The sequence below is a fragment of the Coregonus clupeaformis genome, chromosome 13 (genome assembly GCF_020615455.1).
Source record: "Coregonus clupeaformis isolate EN_2021a chromosome 13, ASM2061545v1, whole genome shotgun sequence".
Lineage (NCBI taxonomy): Eukaryota > Metazoa > Chordata > Actinopteri > Salmoniformes > Salmonidae > Coregonus > Coregonus clupeaformis.
Window position 1 is genome coordinate 34,266,220 of NC_059204.1, and position 27,358 is coordinate 34,293,577.

At 48.4% G+C, this 27,358-nt stretch overlaps 1 protein-coding gene across 1 annotated transcript in view; it reads right to left on the minus strand.

Moving 5' to 3' along the window:
* Positions 1 to 27,358, minus strand: part of LOC121579293 (galactosylgalactosylxylosylprotein 3-beta-glucuronosyltransferase 1) — a 46,496-nt gene that overhangs the window by 14,211 nt on the left and 4,927 nt on the right. The window contains 1 exon segment of the mRNA XM_041893765.2: positions 502 to 741. The gene's annotated coding sequence lies outside the window, so the exon portion shown is untranslated.

Here is a 27,358-nt window from a genome sequence, read left to right on the forward strand (position 1 = left end):
TCATAGTATGGAAATATATATAAAACACAGGAAAATCACATTTTTGACTGCACTGGGCAGAAGGAACCAATCACTGTGTTCCCATGAGTGGTCTGTATGGGCATCCAAGCAGTTACAGAATCATCACTGCACAACATCCCTGTTACTATGCAGATGTAATTTACCCGGTAGCATTAAACTTTTCACACAAAACATTGAAATGTACGTATTATAAATACTACCTATTTGTGCCATGGACCTATACAGCAGCTACCACATAACATGTGGTTAAAAGGTCAATCCAATTGGATCAGTCCCTGAACCTGGACAGCAGGTTAAACATTCTTGACTTATTGAGATCATAGAAATAGAATCTCCTGAACAGACATCCCCATTGGAGTCAACATTCTGTAATAGTGGTCATTATTTTCCTGTGGTTGAGATTAGGACTGATTCTAAGATAAGAGGCAAATCAAATCAAATGCCACAGTAACTCAAACATGAATGACTAGTCATACTCACAAGGACATTGGATCTCCTGCTTTTCTCAGGGAGGCAAATCCTGTGGTGTCTGTGGTGATGGTGCTATAGTGTGTCAGATGGAACCCATAAAGTCAGCTTCCTCATCTCTCCCCAGTGAACTAGACAAAGTGATTTGCCCCACTGAGGAGCTATGAGTCTGAGCAGGCGGATCCGGGCAGTGCGTCCGGGTGGGAGTATTCGATCCACAGGCAGCAGGGTACTCGTCCTCAATGCCAGCCCCTGTGGAGACAGAAGAGGTCATCCCTCTGGAAGAATGCTGCTTCTCATTCCTAAAACAAAGGCTGGGATTGTTGAAAGCTGACGGAAAGGGAAGGGGGTGGGGGGGAGGGGTGGCATGACATGGTGGGACAATGGAATAAATCACATAAAAAATGTCACAGCCCTCTGAATGGAATTTTAGGGATGAGGCATTGAAAAACGAAGAGAGTGATGCATAACGTTCAGGTCATTCATCTGCAGTTCAAGCAGCAGTCACATGGGTAGTCAGACAGACAGTTGTGCCATTTCTTTTCATACGCTTTCATTTCCTGACGAGCGTTATGAAAGGGCCACATTCTGAGCAGACTTCCTAAAGCCCCCGAACTGCCTCATATTTGACATGGTAAAAATAAGCATCTAATCTAAGGAATTTCACAGATGGTAAAAAAAAAAAAGGCTATATGAGAGGCAGTACAGTGAGACATTTCTAAATTGGATCGAGATTGGATTGAAGAACATGCTGATAGGGGTAATTTAGCAGGAAATTAGCTAAATACTTTTGGCATGGGGATTAGAATACTGTTGTTTCTCTGAGGAGTACATGCAGCAGGTGTTTTGAATGAGGAGGAAGTGTCTGAGAACTCCCTGCCCTGTGAGCTACTGTATTACAGTGTGTGAATCAAAGGCTGAATCAGTCTATAGACAGCGTCTGTAAATGGCAATGTGAAATAAAAGAGTACCCAGAATGAATGAATTATACATTTTAAGATCAATTGTTCATCAGTGAAGTAGTATAAAATGATATTGAATGATGTTGTATTGTATATATGCTTTGGACTGGTCATGACGGGAGATGATGGAAGGCAGCTCACAAAATAAGATTACAGGATGACAGAGAGGAGGGTATCCTTGAAAAACTCCAACATTGATTCTGCCTGTTGTCTCCTGTGGGATGACAAGCCTGTCTCATTTCCTTATCCCAAAAGATAATACAATCAATGACAAATGTTATAATTTCATTTCATTAAAAAAAGGCTTTGTAAACCTTTGTGTGCGAGAACGTCTTCTCTTGAATGACGCTTTATATTCCAACCAGTGTTGGGGAGTAGTTTCCCTACATGTAATTCAACTAGCAATTTAACTACATTCTGCAGTAGCTTGGTGGTAGTTTAACTAAATTCAAATCTTCGCAATATTAAGCTGATCTACCCCACCCCCAAAAAGATCAAATCTTCGTGGTGTTTTTCAGTAGTTCATAACTTGTTTGCCATGTAGCGGTGTATCTAACTACTGGAATTACCCACTACATATTTTGCCCCCTCAAAATACTTTTTCAAACACAAAAAACCTACATCTTTGGCAAAAGAAAACCTGGCCACTGGACTAACTTGATGCACTCACTCTCTGACTGTCACACAGATCTCACTACACTATTAATATCTGACTCCAGAGAGTGGTGTTCTTACAGTCATGTTTCTTACCTTTGTATTATGACAATCAGTCACTACTTTTTCAAAGTAACTTTAGTTAAACAAACTATATTTCTCTTAAAGGTTCCTTTACTGTAGCTCAACTTCTTCCAGTGTGAAGTAATTGGTAGCTTGGTAAACTATATTTTCAAAGTAGCTTTCCCAAAACTGATTTAAACACACATGAATCACTAGAAAATATGTGTTTTTTCCTCATCCAACCTCGACCAGACAGATGCCTGGTCTCACGTCTTTCCATTGCCTTGAGTCCATTCACTCAAATCTTCTAATAAAAGGAGTTGGATGCTCTTAAAACAAGCTCTGTTCATAGTAAAGGACCAGGGAAACTTACAAGAGTTTCAGGGAGGGATAACAAACCCATCACTACACTGTAAATACCACCCATTCTTCGCTCTAAGTTGGGAAAGTCTTAAAAGTGTGTGTCTGCATTCCTGTTTCAGTGAAACTCCTAATTTGAACCGTAGCAAATAGAATGTTTTGACAACAATTGGTTTCTCCAACATTGCCTAGTTAGAATGAACAAAGAAATGTGTTGCAGAACTGGCCATAAAGTGGGGATGCGGTAGCACTGACCTTTACACCCTGGCCTCTACCACCTCTTTACACGCCGTCATTCTCCCATTGCTTGTTCATTACAGCTCTTCCTTCGCTCACAGTCTGTATCCCTGGTATTATTCCTCCCATTGTAAAGGGATATAGCCATGGTCAGCTGGTCTTGTGCCCTCTCTGTGGTCCCAGTGGCAATAGAACACCTGCAATTTATCCAGGAGGAGCAGCATCTACACCTGCTCAAAGTACTTTCCTATTAGAGCACTAGCGTGCTGCACTAAATGTGATGCTTTAGGTCTGGGTGATAGAGTACTTTGTCATGCTACACGATACCAGAAGTACATTCCATAGAAATAGAATGACTCAAGTCTTCTATTCTTTTGTAGTTTGAGACAATTTAAATAATTGTTAAGGATGTAAAATTAGTAATTGTTTTCTGACTGTTTTTCAGAGGCACTGAGTATCTGATACATACTCTTGAGTTGAGAAGCTTAGGTACAGAGAGCAACATATTCTATCTATGTGGCATTTCTCAAGACAGAAGATCCTAAACACAACTTACAGCATGATTTAGGTGAACTGGAAAATCAACTGCTACACATAAAATCATATTTGGAGCCATATTGGAATTCCAACATTTCATCTTCTTTCATCTGTCTCAGCCCCATATAACACATACAGTATCTCTTCCTCTGATAAATGTCTCTCCATGCTCTATCATATCATTCAGGTAGGGTATGAGAATACAATGAACCATGACCAATGTCTGCCTTCTGTCAAGGTTTCTGAATGAGGCAACACATTGGTAGCTGAGTACTCTATACTGTAATGATATGTAACTAATAGTAATCATATTCTCAGATCACTTGGATTTCCTGAAAGGTATAGTATATATACAGTGCATTCGGAAAGTATTCAGACCCTTTGACTTTTTCCACATTTTGTTACGTTACAGCCTTATTCTAAAATTGATTAAATAAAACAATTTCCTCATCAATCTACACACAATACCCCATCATGAGAAAGTGAAAACAGGTTTTTAGAATTTTTGCAAATGTATATAAAAAAAAAAAAAACTGAAATACTTATTTACATAAGTATTCAGATCCTTTGCTATGAGACTCGAAATTGAGCTCAGGTGCATCCTGTTTCCATTGATCATCCTTGAGATGTTTCTACGACTTGATTGGAGTCCACCTGTGGTAAATTCAATTGATTGGACATGATTTGGAAAGGCACACACCTATCTATATAAGGTCCCACAGTTGACAGTGCATGTCAGAGCAAAAACCAAGTCAGTAGAGCTCCGAGACAGGATTGTTTCGAGGCACAGATCTGGGGAAGGGTATCAAAACATTTCTGCAGCATTGAAGGTCCCCAAGAACACAGTGGCTCCATCATTCTTAAATGGAAGAAGTTTGCAACCACCAAGACTCTTCTTAGAGCTGGACGCCCAGCCAAACTGAGCAATTGGAGAAGGGCCTTGGTCAGGGAGGTAACCAAGAACCCGATGGTCACTCTGACAGAGCTCCAGAGTTCCTCTGTGGATATCGGAGAACCTTCCAGAAGGACAACCATCTCTGCAGCAATCTACTAATCAGGCCTTTATGGTAGAGTGGCCAGACGGAAGCCACTCCTCAGTAAAAGGCACATGACAACCCGCTTGGAGTTTGCCAAAAGCACCTAAAGACTCTCAGACCATGAGAAACAAGATTCTATGGTCTGATGAAACCAAGATTGAACTCTTTGGTCTGAATGGCAAGCGTCACGTCTGGAGGAAAACTGACACCATCCCTACGGTAAAGCATGGTGGTGGCAGCATCATGCTGTGGGGATGTTTTTCAGCGGCAGGGACTGGGAGACTAGTCAGGATCGTGGGAAAGATGAACGGAGAGATCCTTGATGAAAACCTGCTCCAGAGCGCTCAGGACCTCAGACTGGGGTGAAGGTTCACAACGACCCTAAGCACACAGCCAAGACAACGCAGGAGTGGCTTTGGCCCAGCCAGAGCCCGGACTTGAACCCGATCTAACATCTGTCAAGATGGTGCCAAACATCTGTCTGTCGGCGCCATCTTGATGGCAAGATGGCGCTGACAGACATGGAAGCTCTGCTTCTAGCGCCTAAGCAACTTTGCAGTATTTTTGTTTTTTTGTTTTGTTATTTTTAACATTATTAGGCCAGAATTTTTTTTGTGTTATTACATACAGCCGGAAATAACTTTGGGATATCAGAGCGGCGGTAACTCACCAGCATTACAACCAGAAATATGACTTTTCCGAATTGGATCCTTTGTTAAGACCCCCCAGGGCAATTGAACTGATTCCAGAGGCTGATCCAAAACAACGCCGGTGGAGAAGAGGTATCCAGAGTGGACTTCTAGTCCGACTCAGGAGGCACGCACACCATCCACCGCTTCAGAGTATATTACTCGCTAATGTTCAGTCTCTGGATAATAAAGTAGACGAGCTCAGGGCGAGAATCTCCTTCCAGAGAGACATCAGTGATTGAAACATACTCTGTTTCACGGAAACATGGCTCTCTAGGGATATACTTTCTTCGTCCATACAGCCAATTGGGTTCTCAGTACATCGCCCAGACAGGAATAAAGAACTCTCCGGGAAGAAGAAAGGCGGGGGTGTTTGTTTCATGATTAACTACTCATGGTGTGATTGTGATAACATACAGAAACTCAAGTCCTTTTGTTCACCCGACCTAGAATATCTCACAATCAAATGCCGACCGTATTACCTCCCAAGAGAATTATCTTCGGTTATAGTCACAGCCTTGTATATTCCCCCTTAAGCCGATACTGTAACGATCCCGGCAGTCTGAGTCGGGTCCTGTCTGTGGACTAGTTTTTCTGCTCGTGATCTCCAGTTTCCCGAGGGTTCTGGAACGCTCCGGGGAGCTCTCTTGATTTCCGCACCTGCATCCCATCAGCAATCTGCACACCTGGTCCTGATCATCACCCTTCTTAGGCTCTGGCCTAACATCCATTCCCTGCCGGATCGTTAGCCATGAACAGTAGGTTTACCAGAGTATCAGTCTTAGAGCTTCTAGCGTTAGTTTTGTTGTTTTTGCACCTTGTTGGTTTGTTGTTTACTTACCTCCGTTTTGTTCCATCTGCAGTCACTCGTCCGGAACCTTCATCCAACCTCTGCCTGGTGGTCGGCGGCTGCCGAGCCATGATGGGATCAACCACTGCACCCCCCAACAACTAATCAACGCCGCCCGCTCTGTTCCCTGGATTATTCAGCATCACTCTTGAATTTGTAAATAAACACTCACCTTAGTTTCAACTTACCTTGTCCTGGTCTGCTTCTGGGTTCTGGCTTTGTAACTCGTGACAGAACGATCCGGCCAGTAATGAACCCAGCGGACCTGGACTCTGTTCGCCATGCCATTACCCATCAGGAGAAGATGTTGGGCCATCATAGCACGGTACTACAGGAGATCGCGTTGTCAGTTCGGAACCTTTCTACCGGTCTGACGGAGGTCCAGAACCAACGCAAGTTTCCGGTGGAGGATCCACTACCGGTTTCACCCATCTCGCCTGCCGCTTCTGGAGCTGTGTCCTTCCGTGAGCCCAAGGTTCCGATGCCGGATAAATATGAGGGGGAGCTGGGAAGATGCCGTTCCTTCCTTATGCAGTGTGGATTAGTGTTCGATCTACAGCCCTACTCTTATGCCACAGACAAGGCTAGGATAGCCTTTGTGATTGAGTTGCTGCGTGGTCGAGCGCTGGAGTGGGCTTCAGCCGTTTGGGAACGACAGGATCCCTGCATGGCTTCATACCAGGGGTTCACGGCCGAGATGAGGAAGCTCTTCGACCATTCCGTCCGAGGGAGGGACGCAGCTAGGCGCCTGTTTTCGCTTCGCCAAGGAACTCGCAGCGTGGCCGACTTCGTGATCGAGTTCAAGACGTTGGCTGTGGAGAGTGGGTGGAATGAGGAGTCTCTGCAAGCGGCCTTTTACCAGGGTCTGTCGGAGCAGCTCAAGGATGAGTTGATCTCCTATCCGAGCCTAGTGACCTGGACAGCTTGGTAGCCTTGTCTATTCGGGTGGATAATCGAGTCCGAGAGCGAAGGAGGGAGAAGCAATGGGTTCCGTCCAACCGATCAGCTTCTCAGGTTCCAGTCGGGTCGGGGATTGGATCAGAATACGTCGATCATCGGCCACCACACAGGATTAGTGGAGAGGTTCTGTCTCCCGATTCTGAACCCATGCAAGTGGGGCGGCACGGGTTAACCAAGGAGGAGCGCCAACACAGACGTAGGACTAACTGTTGCCTCTACTGTGGTGGTTCGGGACATTACCTCGCCACTGGTTCCCGGCGGTCGTCAGACTGCGCGGCTCGCTAAAGTTGGGAGGACTTTTAGCGAGCCAGTTTCGACCTCTCAATACCTCTGTCAGACCCCGTTTCCCGGCCACCCTTATGAACAGGAATCAGAGCTTAGCGATTAACGCTTTTATCGATTCAGGTGCCGATGGAAGCTTTCTAGATGCCGAGTTGGTGGAACAGCTGGGGCTTTCCAAGGAGCAATTGCCGGAAGCCATTGAAGCTACCACTCTGGACGGCAGTAGTCTGGCACGTATCACGATGAGGACTGAACCGGTTAAGATGCTGTTGTCGGGGAATCATTCTGAGATGATTTCATTCTTCATTCTGCCGTCTTCCCATGTTCCTCTGGTCCTTGGATACCCCTGGCTGAAGGAACACAATCCCACGTTCGATTGGGTGACGGGCAAGGTAACGAGTTGGAGCCTTGATTGTCATGCTAACTGTCTCAAGACTGCCTGTCCCCATTCGGTTCCCAGTCAGGTGATTGAGGCTAAACCCCCAGATTTGTCCCTGGTTCCCGAGACATATCACGATTTGGGGGAAGTTTTCAGTAAGCAGAAGGCTCTGTCACTCCCTCCCCACCGACCATATGATTGTGCCATCAACCTGTTCCCTGGAGCTGTCTACCCCAAGGGAAGGTTATACAGTATCTCCCGACCTGAACGTGAGGCTTTGGAGACCTACATCAAGGAGTCCCTAGCTGCTGGTCTCGTTCGTCCCTCGTCATCACCCCTGGGGGCAGGATTCTTCTTTGTGGGTAAGAAGGATGGCTCTCTTCGACCGTGTATTGATTATCGGGGGTTGAATGACATCACGGTCAAGAACAAGTATCCCCTGCCCTTGATGAGTTCTGCCTTCGACTCCTTACAGGGTGCTACGGTGTTCACCAAGCTAGACCTACGCAATGCGTATCACATGGTCCGGATCAGAGAGGGGGACGAGTGGTTGGCGGGTTTCAATACACCGATGGGTCACTTGAGTATCAGGTGATGCCGTTTGGACTGACCAATGCTCCAGCGGTATTCCAGAGTATGGTGAAACGACGTCCTGAGAGATATGATCGGTCTCTTTGTGTTTGTTTACCTGGATGACATTCTGATCTTCTCGAAGGAACCTTCCGACCACGTCCAGCATGTCCGGCAGGTTCTGCAGCGATTGTTGGAGAATCGCCTGTTCGTGAAGGCCGAGAAGTGCGAGTTTCACGCCCACACGACATCCTTTCTCGGGTACATCATCTCCAGGGGAGAGATTAGGATGGACCAGGAGAAGGTTAGAGCGGTTCTGGAATGGGCCCAGCCCGGTACGAGATTGCAGCTCCAGAGATTTTTTGGGGTTTGCGAATTTCTACCGCAGATTCATCCGGGATTACAGCCGTGTGGCCGCTCCGTTAACTGCCTTGACTTCCAGTATCAGGACCTTCAAGTGGAATCCGGAGGCGGATCGAGCGTTTCTGGATTTGAAGAGGCGATTCACCAACGCACCGATTCTCTCTCAACCGGACACGGCCCGTCAGTTCGTCGTTGAAGTGGGACGCGTCTGATGTGGGAGTTGGCGCCATCCTGTCGCAGCGATGCTCCACGGACAGTAAACTCCATCCCTGCGCCTACTACTCTCGTCGCCTTTCGCCTGCGGAGAGGAATTACGATGTGGGTAACCGGGAGCTTCTCGCGGTGAAACTTGCCTTGGAGGAGTGGCGCCACTGGTTGGAGGGGGCGGAGCAACCGTTTATTGTCTGGACTGACCACAAGAATCTTGCTTACGTGCAATCGGCTAGACGTCTCAACTCCCGTCAGGCCAGGTGGTCGTTGTTTTTCGGACGATTCAATTTTTTCCCTGACGTTCCGACCTGGATCTAAGAACGGCAAGGCGGACGCCTTGTCCCGGATGTTCTCCAAGACGGAGGAGAGTGGGTCCAAGACCGAGACAATTCTCCCCCGGAACTGCGTCGTGGGAGCAGTTATGTGGAAGATTGAGGAGGAGGTGATGGCGGCCCCTTCGGACTCAGCCCGGTCCGGTAACGGTCCACCCGGTCGGTTGTTTGTGCCTGAGTCGGTTCGTCCTGCTGTCCTCAAATGGTCCCACGCCAGCAAGATGGCTTGTCACCCTGGCGTGGCTCGGACGATGGCGTTTCTTCGCAGACGTTTTTGGTGGCCTGCCATGGCCGAGGATACTCGGGGTTTTGTTGCTGCCTGTCCAGTGTGTGCGCAGAATAAGAGTACCAATCGGCCCAGCTCTGGACTACTTCACCCCCTTCCTATTCCCCGGCGACCATGGTCGCATCTGGCCCTGGACTTCGTCACTGGGTTGCCCGCTTCTGAGGGGAACACGGTCGTTCTGACTATCGTGGACAGATTCAGCAAGTTCGCCCACTTTGTGCCAATTGCCAAGCTTCCCTCTGCCTCGGAGACGTCCGAGATCCTGGTTAGGGGAGGTTTTCAGGGTCCACGGTTTGCCCAGTGATATCGTTTCCGACCGTGGCCCTCAGTTTACCTCTGCTGTCTGGAAGTCCTTCTGTTTGGCCATTGGAGCTACAGTCAGTCTCACATCTGGTTTTCACCCCCAATCCAATGGTCAGGCGGAGAGAGCCAACCAGAAGATGGAATCCACGCTACGCTGCCTGGTCTCTTCCAACCCCACCTCCTGGGTCTCTCAGTTGCCTTGGGTTGAGTATGCCCACAATACTCTCCCCTACATCTGCCACTGGGATGTCTCCCTTCCAGTGCCTGTATGGCTACCAACCTCCCTTGTTCCCTTCTCAGGAGAAGGAGCTCTCAGTGCCCTCTGTTCAGGCCCATATTCGTCGTTGCCACCGGACCTGGCATCGGGCCAGAAAGGCACTCCTTAGAGTTTCGGACCGGTATCAGCTCCAGGCGAATCGTCGCCGGATCCCCGCTCCCACCTATACCATCGGAGATAGGGTCTGGTTGGCCACACGGGATCTTCCATTACGGACTGAGTCTAGGGAAGTTGTTACCCGAAGTTCATTGGTCCGTTTGTGGTGGAGAAGGTGATCAATCCAGTGGCAGTTCGACTCAAACTACCGAGGACGCTCAGAGTCCATCCCACCTTTCATGTCTCCTGCCTCAAGCCTGTTTTCCTCAGTCCTCTGTTGCCTCCTCCGCCTCCTCCTCCTCCTCCTCGGATGATCGGAGGTGGTCCTGCCTACACGGTGCGACGCATCATGGATTCCAGACGGCGGGGCCGGGGTTTCCAGTATCTCGTGGACTGGGAGGGGTATGGTCCTGAAGAGAGGAGTTGGATTCCGCGGCGACAGATCCTAGATGCTGACCTCATCCGTGACTTCTACCGCCTCCATCCTGGCGCTCCGGGGAGTCCGCCCGGTGGCGTTCGTCGGAGGGGGGTACTGTAACGATCCCGGCAGTCTGAGTCGGGTCCTGTCTGTGGACTAGTTTTTCTGCTCGTGATCTCCAGTTTCCCGAGGGTTCTGGAACGCTCCGGGGAGCTCTCTTGATTTCCGCACCTGCATCCCATCAGCAATCTGCACACCTGGTCCTGATCATCACCCTTCTTAGGCTCTGGCCTAACATCCATTCCCTGCCGGATCGTTAGCCATGAACAGTAGGTTTACCAGAGTATCAGTCTTAGAGCTTCTAGCGTTAGTTTTGTTGTTTTTGCACCTTGTTGGTTTGTTGTTTACTTACCTCCGTTTTGTTCCATCTGCAGTCACTCGTCCGGAACCTTCATCCAACCTCTGCCTGGTGGTCGGCGGCTGCCGAGCCATGATGGGATCAACCACTGCACCCCCAACAACTAATCAACGCCGCCCGCTCTGTTCCCTGGATTATTCAGCATCACTCTTGAATTTGTAAATAAACACTCACCTTAGTTTCAACTTACCTTGTCCTGGTCTGCTTCTGGGTTCTGGCTTTGTAACTCGTGACAGATACCACGACCACCCTCAAAGAACTACACTGGACTTTGTGCAAACTGGAAACCACATATCCTGAGGCCGCATTTATTGTAGATGGGGATTTTAACAAAGCGAATATGAGGAAAACGCTACCGAAGTTCTACCAACACATTGACTGTAGCATTCGCTCTGAGAAAACATTAGACCACTGCTACTCAGCTTTTCGAAATGCCTACAAGGCCCTCCCCCGCCCTCCCTTCGGCAAATCTGATCACGACTCCATTTTGCTCCTCCCTTCCTATAGACAGAAACTCAAACAGGAAGTACCCATACTAAGGACTATTCAACACTGGTCTGACCAATCGGAATCCAAGCTTCAAGATTGTTTTGATCACGCGGACTGAGATATGTTCCGGGTAGCCTCTGAGAATAACATAGACGAATACACAGATACGGTGACTGAGTTAATCAGGAAGTGTATAGGAGATGTGGTACCCACTGTGACTATTAAAACCTACCCAAACCAGAAACCGTGGATAGATGACAGCATTTGTGCAAAACTGAAAGCGCGAACCACCGCATTTAACCATGGAAAGGTGACAGTGAATATGGCCGAATAGTTCTTCCTTCTGTAAGGCAATCAAACAGGCAAAATGTCAGTATAGAGACAAAGTGGAGTCGCAATTCAACGGCTCAGAAACGAGACGTATGTGGCATGGTCTACAGACAATCACAGACTACAAAGGGAAAACCAGCCACGTCGCTGACACCGACGTCCGGACAAGCTAAACACCTTCTTCGCCCGCTTTGAGGATAACACAGTGCCACTCACGCGACCCACTAACAAGGACTGTGGGCTCTCCTTCTCCGTGGCCGGCATGAGTAAGACATTTAAGAGTGTTAATCATCACAAGGCTGCCGGCCCAGACGGCATCCCTAGCCGCGTCCTCAGAGCATGCGCAGAGCAGCTGGCTGGAGTGTTTACGGACATATTCAATCTCTCCCTATCGCAGTCTGTTGTCCCCACTTGCTTCAAGATGTCCACCATTGTTCCTGTTCCCAAGAAAGCAAAGTTAACTGAACTAAATGACTATCGCCCCGTAGCACTCACTTCTGTCATCATGAAGGGCTTTGAGAGGCTAGTTAAGGATCATATTACCTCTACCTTACCTGACACCCTACACCTACTCCAATTTGCATACCACCCCAACAGATCCACAGATGATGCAATCTCTATTGCACTCCACACTGCCCTTTACCACCTGGACAAGAGGAACACCTACGTGAGAATGCTATTCATTGACTACAACTCAGCGTTCAACACCATAGTGCCCTCAAAGCTCATCACTAAACTAAGGACCCTGGGACTAAACACCTCCCTCTGCAACTGGATCCTGGACTTCCTGACGGGCCGCCCTCAGGTGCTAAGGGTAGGTAACAACACATCTGCCACGCTGATCCTCAACACGGGGGCCCCTCGGGGGTGCGTGCTCAGTCCCCTCCTGTACTCCTTGTTTACCCATGACTGCATGGCCAGGCACGACTCCAACACCATCATTAAGTTTGCCAACGACACAACAGTGGTAGGCCTGATCACCGACAACGATGAGACAGCCTATAGGGAGGAGGTCAGAGACCTGGCCGTGTGGTGCCAGGATAACAACCTCTCCCTCAACGTGATCAAGACAAAGGAGATGATCATGGTCCAAACACACCAAGACAGTCGTGAAGAGGCCACGGCCACGCCTTTTTCCCCTCAGGAGACTGAAAATATTTGGCATGGGTCCTCAGATCCTCAAAAAGTTATACAGCTGCACCATCGAGAGCATCCTGACTGGTTGCATCACCACCTGGTATGGCAACTGCTTGGCCTCCGACCGCAAGGCACTACAGAGGGTAGTGCGTACGGCCCAGTACATCACTGGGGCCAAGCTTCCTGCCATTCAGGATCTCTGTACCAGGCGGTGTCAGAGGAAGGCCCCAAAAATTGTCAAAGACTCCAGCCACCCTAGTCATAGACTGTTCTCTCTGCTACCGCACGGCAAGCGGTACCGGAGCGCCAAGTCTAGGTCCAAGAGGCTTCTAAACAGCTTTTACCCCCAAGCCATAAGAATCCTGAAAATCTAATCAAATGCAGTACTGTATTTTGAAGGACAAAGACATGACAGAGGCCACAGACAGACAAAGGAGCCGACTTGTCTTTGTCGATTGAAACCGCTCTTGCGACTCCAATACAAACCCCACTATCACACTTAATGACAGTTGCTATGGCAACAAAGGGAACACAGCTCCAGGCAGCGAGTGGGGGTTCTGGGTACCGGCTTGTTCTGTTCCTCTCTGCTCCCAACTCCTGCTACTCCTCCTTACTGTTACTGTTACTGTTACTGTTACTATTACTATTACTGTTACTGTTACTGTTACTATTACTGTTACTGTTACTGTTACTGTTACTGTTACTGTTACTGTTACTATTACTATTAATGTTACTGTTACTGTTACTGTTTCTATTACTATTACTGTTACTGTTACTATTACTATTACTATTAATGTTACTGTTACTGTGACTGTTACTATTAATGTTACTGTTACTGTTACTGTGACTGTTACTATTACTATTACTATTAATGTTACTGTTACTGTTACTGTTTCTATTAATGTTACTGTTACTGTTACTATTACTATTACTATTACTATTACTGTTACTGTTACTATTACTATTAATGTTACTGTTACGATTAATGTTACTGTTACTGTTACTGTTACTATTACTATTAATGTTACTGTTACTGTTACTATTAATGTTACTGTTACTGTTACTGTTACGATTACTGTTACTGTTACTATTACTGTTACTGTTACTGTTACTGTTTAATAAATGAGGAAACCACAAAATGTGTAGAATACAGAGCTGGGCCAGTTTAGCATAATTATTTATCACGTGTGTTTGGCTCTACTACTTCTTTCACTTTAAAACAGACAAACAAAAGAGTACATTGCAGACTCAGGACAGGTCATTTAACAAGTATTGCCGAAGGAAAACAAATTCTGTGCATTACACCAAGACCCCAAAATACACAGAGTTGAGAAAATATACAGTTGAAGTCGGAAGTTTACATACACTTAGGTTGGAATCATTAAAACTTGTTTTTCAACCACTCCACAAATTTCTTGTTAACAAACTATAGTTTTGGCAAGTCGGTTAGGACATCTACTTTGTGCATGACACAAGTCATTTTTCCAACAATTGTTTACAGACAGATTATTTAACTTATAATTCACTGTATCACAATTCCAGTGGGTCAGAAGTTTACATACACTAAATTGACTGTGCCTTTAAACAGCTTGGAAAATTCCAGAAAATGATGTCATGGCTTTAGAAGTTTCTGATAGGCTAATTGACATCATTTGAGTCAATTGGAGGTGTACCTGTGGATGTATTTCAAGGCCTACCTTCAAACACAGTGCCTCTTTGCTTGACATCATGGGAAAATCAAAACAAATCAGCCAAGACCTCAGAAAGTTTTTATAGACCTCCACAAGTCTGGTTCATCCTTGGGAGCAATTTCTAAATGCCTGAAGGTACCACGTTCATCTGTACAAACAATAGTACGTAAGTATAAACACCATGGGACCACGCAGCTGTCATACTGCTCAGAAAGGAGATGCGTTCTGTCTCCTAGAGATGAATGTACTTTGGTGCGAAAAGTGCAAATCAATCCCAGAACAACAGCAAAGGACCTTGTGATGATGCTGGAGGAAACAGGTACAAAAGTATCTATATCCACAGTAAAACGAGTCCTATATCGACATAACCTGAAAGGCCACTCAGCAAGGAAGAAGCCACTGCTCCAAAACCGCCATAAAAAAGCCAGACTACGGTTTGCAACTGCACATGGGGACAAAGATCGTACTTTTTGGAGAAATGTCCTCTGGTCTGATGAAACAAAATAGAACTGTTTGGCCATAATGACCATCGTTATGTTGGGAGGAAAAAGGGGTATGCTTGCAAGCCGAAGAACACCATCCCAACCGTCAAGCACGGGGATGGCAGTATCATGCTGTGCGGGTGCTTTGCTGCAGGAGGGACTGGTGCACGTCACAAAATAGATGGCATCATGAGGAAGGAAAATTCTGTGGATATATTGACGCAACATCTCAAGACATCAGTCAGGAAGTTAAAGCTTGGTCGCAAATGGGTCTTCCAAATGGACAATGACCCCAAGCATACTTCCAAAGTTGTGGCAAAATGGCTTAAGGACAACAAAGTCAAGGTATTGGAGTGGCCATCACAAAGCCCTGACCTCAACCCTATAGAACATTTGTGGGCAGAACTGAAAAAGCGTGTGCGAGCAAGGAGGCCTACAAACCTGACTCAGTTACACCAGCTCTGTCAGGAGGAATGGGCCAAAATTCACCCAACTTATTGTGGGAAGCTTGTGGATGTTTACCCGACACGTTTGACCCAAGTTAAACAATTTAAAGGCAATGCTACCAAATACAAATTGAGTGTATGTAAACTTCTGACCCACTGGGAATGTGATGAAATAAATAAAAGCTGAAATAAATCATTCTCTCTACTATTATTCTGACATTTCACATTCTTAAAATAAAGTGGTGATCCTAACTGACCTAAGACAGGGACTTTTTACTAGGATTAAATGTCAGGAAATGTGAAAAAACTGAGATTAAATGTATTTGGCTAAGGTGTATGTAAACTTATGACTTCAACTGTATTGTTTTAATTCTTCTACATATTTTCCACATTACAGGTGGAGCTGCAAAGGGCTGCAGATAGATTGCACAAACTCAATTATCCTGAGCAAACATTTTCTTTCTCACGACCAGAACAGCGTGGCGGACTGGTGGTGTTGCACCGATGCTCACAAACACAAACACAACCACCTGGGCAGATGCATTCTGAATTAATAAGTCAAAACAGTGCAGCCTTGTCTTATACCCCTGAAATCGATAGTGAAGTGTGTGCACTTGTACTAAAATGAGTCATGTTTAATTTCGTTTGGAGCGTATGAAGGAGCTAGCAAACCCAGGCAGGAAGGTGACAGCACATAAACATTTGTTTCTTGTCAAGCTTGATCAACCAGAGCCGTTGTGTTCCACCCTCATTGCTCTGCCCTCAACTTCTGGACTTGTCTCCGTGCTGTTTGTTGCTACTTGGCTATCTGCCAAACTTTTTGGTTTTTACTGTTAATACATCTACAGTGGGGCAAAAAAGTATTTAGTCAGCCACCAATTGTGCAAGTTCTCCCACTTAAAAAGATGAGAGAGGCCTGTAATTTTCATCATAGGTACACGTCAACTATGACAGACAAATTGAGAAAAGAAAATCCAGAAAATCACATTGTAGGATTTTTAATGAATTTATTTGCAAATTATGGTGGAAAATAAGTATTTGGTCACCTACAAACAAGCAAGATTTCTGGCTCTCACAGACCTGTAACTTCTTCTTTAAGAGGCTCCTCTGTCCTCCACTCGTTACCTGTATTAATGGCACCTGTTTGAACTTGTTATCAGTATAAAAGACACCTGTCCACAACCTCAAACAGTCACACTCCAAACTCCACTATGGCCAATACCAAAGAGCTGTCAAAGGACACCAGAAACAAAAGTGTAGACCTGCACCAGGCTGGGAAGACTGAATCTGCAATAGGTAAGCAGCTTGGTTTGAAGAAATCAACTGTGGGAGCAATTATTAGGAAATGGAAGACATACAAGACCACTGATAATCTCCCTCGATCTGGGGCTCCACGCAAGATCTCACCCCGTGGGGTCAAAATGATCACAAGAACGGTGAGCAAAAATCCCAGAACCACACGGGGGGACCTAGTGAATGACCTGCAGAGAGCTGGGACCAAAGTACAAAGCCTACCATCAGTAACACACTACGCCGCCAGGGACTCAAATCCTGCAGTGCTAGACGTGTCCCCCTGCTTAAGCCAGTACATGTCCAGGCCCGTCTGAAGTTTGCTAGAGTGCATCCAGAAGAGGATTGGGAGAATGTCATATGGTCAGATGAAACCAAAATATAACTTTTTGGTAAAAACTCAACTCGTTGTGTTTGGAGGACAAAGAATGCTGAGTTGCATCCAAAGAACACCATACCTACTGTGAAGCATGGGAGTGAAAACATCATACTTTGGGGCTGTTTTTCTGCAAAGGGACCAGGACGACTGATCCGTGTAAAGGAAAGAATGAATGGGGCCATGTATCGTGAGATTTTGAGTGAAAACCTCCTTCCATCAGCAAGGGCATTGAAGATGAAACGTGGCTGGGTCTTTCAGCATGACAATGATCCCAAACACACCGCCCGGGCAACGAAGGAGTGGCTTCGTAAGAAGCATTTCAAGGTCCTGGAGTCTCCAGATCTCAACCCCATAGAAAATCTTTGGAGGGAGTTGAAAGTCCGTGTTGCCCAGCGACAGCCCCAAAACATCACTGCTCTAGAGGAGATCTGCATGGAGGAATGGGCCAAAATACCAGCAACAGTGTGTGAAAACCTTGTGAAGACTTACAGAAAACGTTTGACCTGTGTCATTGCCAACAAAGGGTATATAACAAAGTATTGAGAAACTTTTGTTATTGACCAAATACTTATTTTCCACCATAATTTGCAAATAAATTCATTAAAAATCCTACAATGTGATTTTCTGGATTTTTTTCCCTCATTTTGTCTGTCATAGTTGACGTGTACCTATGATGAAAATTACAGGCCTCTCTCATCTTTTTAAGTGGGAGAACTTGCACAATTGGTGGCTGACTAAATACTTTTTTCCCCACTGTACCAACATCTTAGTTTTTTCCTCGCTCAACTTTTTTCATTCAACTTTTTTACCCAGGACGCTTTATCTGGACATAGTTCTACAGGACCTCCACCAGCTGAAAAAGCTAAGTAGTAACATTAGCATTATGTCATCTAATTGCAGTCGCTGTACTCATAATATACAGGAGAACTATCGTCTTATGGTGAGGATAGCTGTGTTACAAGCACAGCTTCAGATGCAATCGTTAGGCAAGGGCAATTTAAGTGTAGGAAAGGATGGAACAGCGTCTGTGCCACCAGTAAGTACAGATAGTAGTATAAATCCCCCCGCACACTCCTCTGACAATTTTCTCAAGAAATGCTGTCGGCATGCTCAACCGGTGTTGCTTATTCAGCCGACAGAAACTAGATCTTATCTGTCGCAAAGATATCAGTTTGTCTCTGTGGATGGTTTGTCCTTTGACAAATCAATTGTACGTTTCGGCATTCCTCAACGTTCCGTTTTAGAACCACAATTGTTTTCAACACAACAAAGGAAACGAAACGTGAAGTCCTAAGGTAGAATACACAACTAACCTTACCAGGAACAAAATCCCACAACTAGACAGTGCCAATAGGCTGCCTAAGTATGGTTCCCAATCAGAGACAACGAGCGACAGCTGCCTCTGATTGGGAACCACACCGGCCAACATAGATCTATACATGCTAGATCCCACACATAGAAAAAGCACAACAAGGAATATACACACTCTGACTCAACTTATAAGCGTCCCCTGAGTCAGGGCGTGACAGTACCCCCCCCAAAGGTGCGGACTCCGACCACACAACATAAACATAACAGGGTAGGGATCCGGCTCAGGGCGTGACGACCTCTCACTCTCCGCCTCCCTGTTGCGCCCCTGGTCTGGTCTGGACCTCGGCGCGCTGCTTCCCCTCTCCTTCCTCCCACGACACGCCAGGCCCTGTCTGGACCCTGGTGTGGGAGATCCCGAACTTGGAGAGGGGCTGACGTCATGGTCTGGACTGGAGCCGCTGACCGGAGCTGGACTGGGCACCGGTGGAGCGGACTGCTCTGGCTCCGGAGTGGAGCCGCTGACCGGAGCTGGATCAGGCAGGCACGGGCCGGGCTGGCGACGCGCACCACTGGCTTGGTGCGAGGAGCAGGAACGGGCCGGGCCGGGCCGGCGATGCGCACCACTGCCTTGGTGCGAGGAGAAGGAACGGGCCGGGCCGGGCCGGGCTGGGCTGGCGACGCGCACCACTGGCTTGGTGCAAGGAGCAGGAACGGGCCGGGCTGGCGACGCGCACCACTGGCTTGGTGCGAGGAGCAGGAACGGGCCGTGCCGGGCTGGCAACGCGCACCACTGGCTTGGTGCGAGGAGCAGGAACGGGCCGGGCCGGGCTGGCGACGCGCACCACTGGCTTGGTGCGAGGAGCAGGAACGGGCCGGGCCGGACTGTTGACGCGCACCACTGACTTGGTGCGAGGAGCAGGAACGGGCCGGGCTGGCGACGCGCACCACTGGCTTGGTGCGAGGAGCAGGAACGTGCCGGGCCGGACTGGCGACGCGCACCACTGACTTGGTGCGAGGAGCAGGAACGGGCCGGACCGGACTGGCGACACGCACCACTTGCTTGGTGCGAGGAGCAGGACTGGGTTCCTTTATTAACCCCCGCTCCTTCTGCTGCCTAACCAGCTCCTCTCGCCGTGCCTCTACTTTTTCCTTCTCCCTTTTAGCCTCCTGTAGCGCCTCCCTCTGACCGAATAACTCCTGCTCCCTCTGAGCCAACAGCCCCCGTAACATGGTGGCCTCCTCTCCTAACCTGCAGATCCGCCCTTTCACGGCCTCCTGCTGCCTCATCGTCCACACCATGTGCCCCCCCAAAATTTTTTCTTGGGGTTGCCTCTCGGGTCTCCGTCGTCGGCACTGTTGGCGCCGTTTCTCCTCTCCTACCTGGGCAGCCTCCTTCATTGCCTTCCGATAACGGACGGCCTCCTCCTCCGTAATTCTTCCCCAACCGAGGAGGACATCTACTAATGTAACCTCCTGTTGAGTCCCAGGCGTTTGCTCCTTCTCGGCACGCTGCTTCGTCCTCGTTTGGTGGGATCTTCTGTCACGTTCGTTGAATGACGGGTCAGACCAAGGCGCAGCGTGATATGCGTACATGTTTATTGAAATTTAAACACACGACAACACAACAAAGGAAACGAAACGTGAAGTCCTAAGGTAGAATACACAACTAACCTTACCAGGAACAAAATCCCACAACTAGACAGTGCCAATAGGCTGCCTAAGTATGGTCCCCAATCAGAGACAACGAGCGACAGCTGCCTCTGATTGGGAACCACACCGGCCAACATAGATCTATACATGCTAGATCCCACACATAGAAAAAGCACAACAAGGAATATACACACCCTGACTCAATTTATAAGCGTCCCCTGAGTCAGGGCGTGACACTACCGCACCTGCTGTCTCGACCTCTGAATGCTCGGCTATGCAACCTATACAACCACTGATTATTATTTGACCCTGCTGGTCATCTATGAACGTTTGAACAGCTTGAAGAACAACCTGGCCTTAAATGGACACATACTCTTATAATCTCCACCAGGCACAGCCAGAAGAGGACTGGTCACCCCTCAGAGCCTGGTTCCTCTCTAGGTTTCTTCCTAGGTTCCTGCCTTTCTAGGGAGTTTTTCCTAGCCACCGTGCTTCTACATCTGCATTGCTTGCTGTTTGGGGTTTTAGGCTGGGTTTTTGTAAAGCACTTTGTGACATCTGCTTTATAAATACATTTGATTGATTGATTGATGACAGCTCACCTCACCTCCACACTGGTGTAATATTGCGCTGGTGTGTAAAGTTCATGGCAGATATCATGCATTTATAATCATATCATAATGTATTATTGAACTAGTCAATAAAACAGTAAATAAACGCAGGGAATTTAATTATCTCAGTACATTTTTGAGATCATCATGGGAGATATTATTAGATATGGAGTTTCAACTTGAGCTGTCGGAGAGTTTTGAAAGCTACGTTTTCAATGAAAACATAAAATCTTAGACCTCAAAGTCGGAGTCAAAGTGAAAGAGCATCTCTTCTTCTTTCTCTCCCCTTCTTTCAAAAGAGAAGCACACCTCCCTACACTTGTCAAGGTTCTGACTGTGATTTATATCAGGGGTGTCAAACTCACTCAAACTAATTTTTTTTCCTTTCAATGAAGACCTAGAAAACCAGGTGAGGGGAGTTCTCTACTAATTAGTGGCCTTAATTAATCAATCAAATACAAGGGAGGAGCGAAAACCTGCAGACACTTGGCCCTCTGTGGAATATGTTTGACACGTGATTTACATTGAAAATGAACGTGTCTGACATCTGAAGCCTGACTGCGTTGGTGCTTAGATTTTCTTGTTATTCCAGAGGCAAGAAAGGAATTATGGAACATACAGTACATTCATTTTTATATAGCTTATAGTCCCTATATAATGTATAGTCCCTGTATACATACACATGTAAGCTTATTCATGTGGAACAATCCATCAAAGATCACTAGCTTTGCATCTTCTATCCTATTTCTCAGAACCTGAAAATGAGACAGAGTATGAGTGAAATGTGTGAAAGAAGGAGACAAACCCACGTCACACACAATCAAGTTGTCACGGATTCAGCTGAGGCTGCTCCTCCTCCTTGCTCGGGCAGGCTTCGGCGTTCGTCGTCCCCAGAGTACTAGCTGCTACCGATCTATGTTTCGGTGTTTGTCTTGTTTGGCCTTTATTGTTTACACCTGTTTCCAATTATGTTGCATTGTATTCCCTTTATAACCCCCTGTCTCTCATTGTGTATTGTGTGTGATTGGTTTTCGTTAGGTCGGCAGTTGCTTTTGTGTGCGAGTTATTGTTCCTCCCTGTTTGGAGGTTTGTTTTGTACTTTGATTACTGTGTGCAGTAAAGTACGTCTGCCAGTAGATCGGTGTCCTGCGCTTGACTTCGTTTACCGCATACACGTCACCCTGACAGAATCACACACCATACATGGAGTCAGCAGGAGCGGCGGTACCAGCTGGATCAATGGAAGAACGCGTCGAACAACAAGCGGCCATGATCCAGGCTCTCGGCACCGCCATGGAACGGGTGGTGAGCACAATGGAGCGATGGGAAAGAGGAGGTCTGCCTACACCTCCTCCGACGATACCACCACCATCGGCGATGCCCATCGCTTCACCTCCGGGGTCCAGTGGGATTCTGCTCTCGCTCCCGAGGGCTTATGATGGCACAGCTGCCGGGTTTCAGGGTGTCCTGCTCCAGGTTGAACTCTACCTGGCAACCATCCACCCAGTGCCCTCGGGATACGAGAGCGTGTCCGCCCTCATCTCCTGTCTGTCCGGCAAGGCGCTGGAGTGGGCCAACGCCGAGTGGGGGGGAATAGACGCCGCTACGGTCAACTATGCAGAGTTCACCCGCCACTTCAGGGCAGTATTCGATCATCCACCAGAGGGTAAAGCGGCGGGTGAGCGTCTATTCCACCTCAGACAGGGGAGGAGGAGCGCACAGGAGTTCGCCCTGGACTTCCGGACGCTGGCTGCCAACGCGGGATGGAATGAGAGGACCCTCATCGACCACTACAGATGTCGCCTGAGGGAGGACGTGCGTCGGGAATTGGCCTGCAGGGACACCAACCTAAGCTTCGACCAACTGGTGGACATGTCAATTCGCCTGGATACCCTGTTGGCTACCCGCGGACGTCCGGATTCAGGGCCGTCCATTCCATCCCCCAGCACTTCCGAGCTGACCCCTATGGAGCTCGGAGGTGCTGGTACTAGGGAGACCAGGAGAGAGACCAGGAGAGAGGCCGTCCCCTGCACCAACTGTGGCCGCAGAGGACACACTGCTGGTCGGTGCTGGGGAGGGTCTCCTAGGAATCGAGGTAGTAGGCAGCGCACTGATGAGTCATTCCAGGTGAGTAGGCACCCAACTCACCCAGAGCTCCCTGTTGCGCATATGTGTATTAAAGTTGTGTTTCCCGAGGTTTCTCCTCATTCCCAGCATAAGGCGCTAGTAGATTCAGGCGCAGCTGGGAATTTTATTGATCGCCAGTTCACCTATAAGTTAGGGATTCCCATTGTACCAGTTGATGTGCCCTTCCCTATCCATGCCCTAGATAGCCGCCCTTTGGGGTCAGGATTGATTAGGGAGGTCACAGCGCCTCTCAGGATGAAAACGCAGGAGGGCCATGAGGAGATAATTTGTTTGTATTTGATTGATTCTCCTGCGTTTCCCGTGGTGTTGGGGCTTCCCTGGTTAACATCTCATGACCCCAACATTTCATGGCAACAGAGGGCTCTCAAGGGATGGTCTGATCAGTGTTTTGGGCGGTGGGTAGGTGTTTCCGTAGGGGCAACGACGGTGGAAAGTCCGAACCAAGTTCCCACCATGCACATTCCACCTGAATATGCCGATTTGGCACTTGCCTTCTGTAAAAAGAAGGCGACTCAATTACCACCCCATCGACAGGGGGATTGTGCGATAGACCTCCAAGTAGGCGCTGCGCTTCCTCGTAGTCATGTGTATCCTCTGTCTCAGGAGGAGACGGCCGCTATGGAGACATATGTCACCGAATCTCTGAGACAGGGATACATACGGCCGTCCACTTCCCCTGCGTCATCGAGTTTCTTTTTTGTGAAGAAGAAGGATGAGGGTTTACGCCCGTGTATTGACTACCGTGGTCTCAATCAGATCACAATCAAATACAGCTATTCTCTCCCTCTGATTGCTAATATGACAGAGTCATGACACGGGGCGTGATTCTTCACAAAATTGGATCTCAGGAGCGCGTGCAACCTGTTGCGCATTAGGGAGGGAGATGAGTGGAAGACAGCATTCAGTACCACCTCGGGTCACTATGAGTACCTCGTCATGCCATACGGTTTAATGAATGCTCCTTCAGTCTTCTAATCGTTTGTGGACGAGATTTTCCGGGACTTGCATGGACAGGGTGTAGTGGTGTATATTGATGACATTCTAATATACTCCGCTACACGAGCCGAGCATGTGTCCCTGGTTCGTCGGGTGCTTGGTAGACTGTTGGAGCATGACCTGTATGTGAAGGCGGAGAAATGTCTGTTCTTCCAGGAGTCCATCTCCTTCCTGGGACACCAGTTGTCCGCATCAGGGGTGGAGATGGAGATTGACCGCGTTTCAGCTGTGCGCAATTGGCAGACTCCCACCACGGTGAAGGAAGTGCAGTGGTTCTTGGGTTTTGCCAATTACTACCGGAGGTTTATCCGGGGCTTTGGACAGGTAGCAGCTCCCATTACCTCCCTGCTAAAGGGGGGTCCGGTGCGTCTGCAGTGGTCGGCTGAGGCGGACAGGGCTTTTAGACATCTGAAGGACCTGTTTACCTCGGCTCCAGTGCCAGCACATCCGGATCCCTCTTTGGCATTCCAAGTTGAAGTGGATGCGTCCGAGGCTGGGATCGGTGCTGTACTGTCTCAGCGCTCGGGCACGCCACCAAAACACCGCCCCTCTTTTCTAAGAAGCTCAGTCTGGCGGAGCGCAATTATGACGTGGGGGACAGGGAGCTGTTAGCTGTGGTTCAAGCCCTGAAGGTGTGGCGGCATTGGCTTGAGGGGGCTAAACACCCTTTTCTCATTTTGACTGACCATCGTAACCTGGAGTACATCCAGGCGGCGAGGAGGCTGAACCCTCGCCAGGCAAGGTGGGCTATGTTTTTTACCCGATTTGTATTTACGCTCACCTATAGACCAGGGTCACAGAACGCTAAGGCTAACGCCCTGTCCCGACTATATGACACAGAGGAGAGGTCCATTGAGCCCACTCCCATACCGGAGTCTTGTCTGGTGGCACCGGTGGTGTGGGAGGTTGATGCGGACATCGAGCGGGCGTTACGTACCGATCCTACTCCCCCACAGTGTCCAGAGGGTCGGAAGTACGTGCCACTCGAGGTTCGTGATCGATTGATATATTGGGCTCACATGTCACCCTCCTCTGGTCATCCTGGTATTGGTCGGACAGTGCACTATCTTAGTGGGAAGTACTGGTGGCCCACTTTAGCTAAGGACGTGAGGGTTTATGTTTCCTCCTGCTCGGTGTGTGCCCAGTGTAAGGCGCCTAGACACCTGCCCAGAGGGAAGTTACAACCCCTACCCGTTCCACAACGGCCGTGGTCTCACCTATCGGTGGATTTTGACACGGACCTTCCCCCCTCCCAGGGGAACACGACGATCTTGGTCGTTGTGGATCGGTTTTCGAAGGCCTGCCGTCTCATTCCTTTGCCAGGTCTCCCTACAGCCCTACAAACTGCTGACGCCCTGTTTACACACGTCTTCCGGCACTACGGGGTACCTGAGGATATAGTGTCTGATCGGGGTCCCCAGTTCACCTCTAGAGTCTGGAGGGCGTTTATGGAACGTCTGGGGGTCTCAATTAGCCTTACCTCAGGTTTTCACCCCGAGAGTAATGGGCAGGGGGAGAGAGTGAACCAGGATGTGGGAAGGTTTCTGAGGTCCTATTTCCAGGACCAGCAGGGGGAGTGGTCGGGATATATCCCCTGGGCAGAGATAGCCCAAAACTCACTCCGCCACTCCTAAACTAACCTTACGCCTTTTCAGTGTGTGCTAGGTTATCAGCCGGTCCTGGCACCTTGGCATCAGAGCCAGATCGAAGCCCCTGCGGTGGACGAGTGGTTTCGGCGCTCTGAAGAAACCTGGAACGCTGCGCATGTCCATCTACAGCGGGCTATCAGGCGGCAAAAGGCGAGTGCCGATCGCCACCGCAGTGAGGCTCCGGTGTATGCACCGGGAGATCGGGTCTGGCTCTCGACCCGAAACCTGCTCCTTCGCCTGCCCTGCCGGAAGCTGGGTCGGCGGTTTGTGGGGCCATTTAAAGTCCTGAGGAGATTGAACGAGGTATGTTATAGGTTACAACTGTGTTCCATGTGTCTCGTTCCATGTGTCTCTCCTCAGGCCGGTAGTAGCTGGTCCACTCCAGGAGAGTGAGATACGAGAGGCTCCTCTGCCCCCACTGGACATCGAGGGGGCTCCGGCGTACTCAGTCCGTTCCATCTTGGATTCGAGGCGTCGGATGGGGGGCCTGCAGTATCTCGTGGAGTGGGAGGGGTACGGTCCGGAGGAACGGTGCTGGGTCCCTAGGAGGGACGTCCTAGATCCCTCCATGTTGAGGGATGACCACCGGAGTCATCCGACTCGCCCTGCTCCGCGTCCTCCTGGCCGTCCCCGAGGCCGGGGTCGGCGCACGGCTGGAGCCGCGCGTCAAGGGGGGGGGGGGTACTGTTACGGATTCAGCCGAGGCTGCTCCTCCTCCTTGCTCAGGCAGGCTTCGGTGTTCGTCGTCCCCGCAGTACTAGCTGCTACCGATCTATGTTTCGGTGTTTGTCTTGTTTGGCCTTTATTGTTTACACCTGTTTCCAACTATGTTGCATTGTATTCCCTTTATAACCCCCTGTCTCTCATTGTGTATTGTGTGTGATTGGTTTTCGTTAGGTCGGCAGTTGCTTTTGTGTGCGAGTTATTGTTCCTCCCTGTTAGGAGGTTTGTTTTGTACTTTGATTACTGTGTTCAGTAAAGTACGTCTGCCAGTAGCTCGGTGTCCTGCGCTTGACTTCGTTTACCGCATACACGTCACCCTGACACAAGTAAATGAGATCTTACACAAGGAGTCACATGACTTGCCATGGACGTGATGAGATCAGTGATGGCTGGATATGGGATGAGTGATTACATAGCTACAGCATGTACAGTTTACTGTAGGCAACAAAACCCTAATATATCAAGAGGATGTAGACATTTCATAGCCCATGTTTTTAAGCCATAGCATGCAGTACTGCCGCTTTCTTGCCTGCTATCACTTGCTGTGTAGAGATTCCAGTCACAGGAGAGTTCCTATAATTGTAAACATAGCATGGAACCTGTCTCTTACAGGAGATCAAAATCTAATCAAATCAAATTGTATTTGTCACCTGCGCCGAATACAACAAGTGTAGACCTTACAGTGAAATGATTACTTACAAGCCCTTAACCAACAATGCGGTTTTAAGAAAGAATACCCCCCCCCAAAAATCACAAAAAAATACAATATATAATAATACAAAATAAAGGTAACAAATAAGAAAAAAAAAGAAAAAAAAAGAGCAGCAGTAAAAATAACAATAGCGAGGCTATATACAGGGGGTACCGGTACCGAGTCAATGTGCGGGGGCACCGGTTAGTCGAGGTAATATGTACATGTAGGTAGAGTTATTCAATAACTATGCAAAGATAATAAACAGAGAGTAGAAGCAGCGTTAAAGAGGGGTGGGGGGGCAATGCAAATAGTCTGGGTAGCCATTTGATTAGATGTTCAGGAGTCTTATGGCTTGGGGGTAGAAGCTGTTTAGAAGCCTCTTGGACCTAGACTTGGCGCTCCGGTACCGCTTGCCGTGCGGTAGCAGAGAGAACGTCTATGACTAGGGTGGCTGGAGTCTTTGACAATTGTTAGGGCCATCCTCTGACACCGCCTGGTATAGAGGTCCTGGATGGCAGGAAGCTTGGCCCCAGTGATGTACTGGGCCGTACGCACTACCC